This window comes from Sceloporus undulatus, chromosome 6 (assembly GCF_019175285.1).
Source record: "Sceloporus undulatus isolate JIND9_A2432 ecotype Alabama chromosome 6, SceUnd_v1.1, whole genome shotgun sequence".
NCBI lineage: Eukaryota > Metazoa > Chordata > Lepidosauria > Squamata > Phrynosomatidae > Sceloporus > Sceloporus undulatus.
The window spans coordinates 6,428,190-6,428,764 of NC_056527.1; positions in this window are offsets into that span (position 1 = coordinate 6,428,190).

The following is a 575-nucleotide window of genomic DNA, read 5'->3' on the forward strand; positions in this document are numbered from 1 at the left end:
TGAAGTGCTATATAAACATCTCCCTTGGCACTCATGACTTGAAGTGCGGGGCATGGGTATGCTGCACACTTTGTTCTTTTCCTTGTCTTTTGCTTGTTAATTTTTTTTAATGTGTATATCCCATTCTGAGTTTGGAAGACACTTCCAAGACAAAAAGAGAAACGGCAGGATGAAATTGTGTGTGTGCGTGTGTGCGTGCATGTGTCTGTGCCCTCAAGTCATTTCCAACTTATGGTGACCCCAAGGTAAACCTATGTCAGGAAAAAGCCACATGGGATATATAGTCACAAGAAATATAATATGTATATGAATGTATTTGAAAGTAACATGACACAGCAAAAGTTATTGAATTGTCACACAGGTGTTGTAAGTAATGTAATTAGAAGGTCCTGAAAGCCAAGGACATATGAGGCAATGACAAAGTGAAAAGATGCAAATTGAAATCACCTGAGAGTCATTGAGTGGACAGTAATGTATGATGCAATGTGAGGTCTAGATTGAGCCAAGTATGGTATGTCAATCATAATGTATGTACACGCCCAGGAGGTGGCAACTGTATAATGAATAGAGAGACA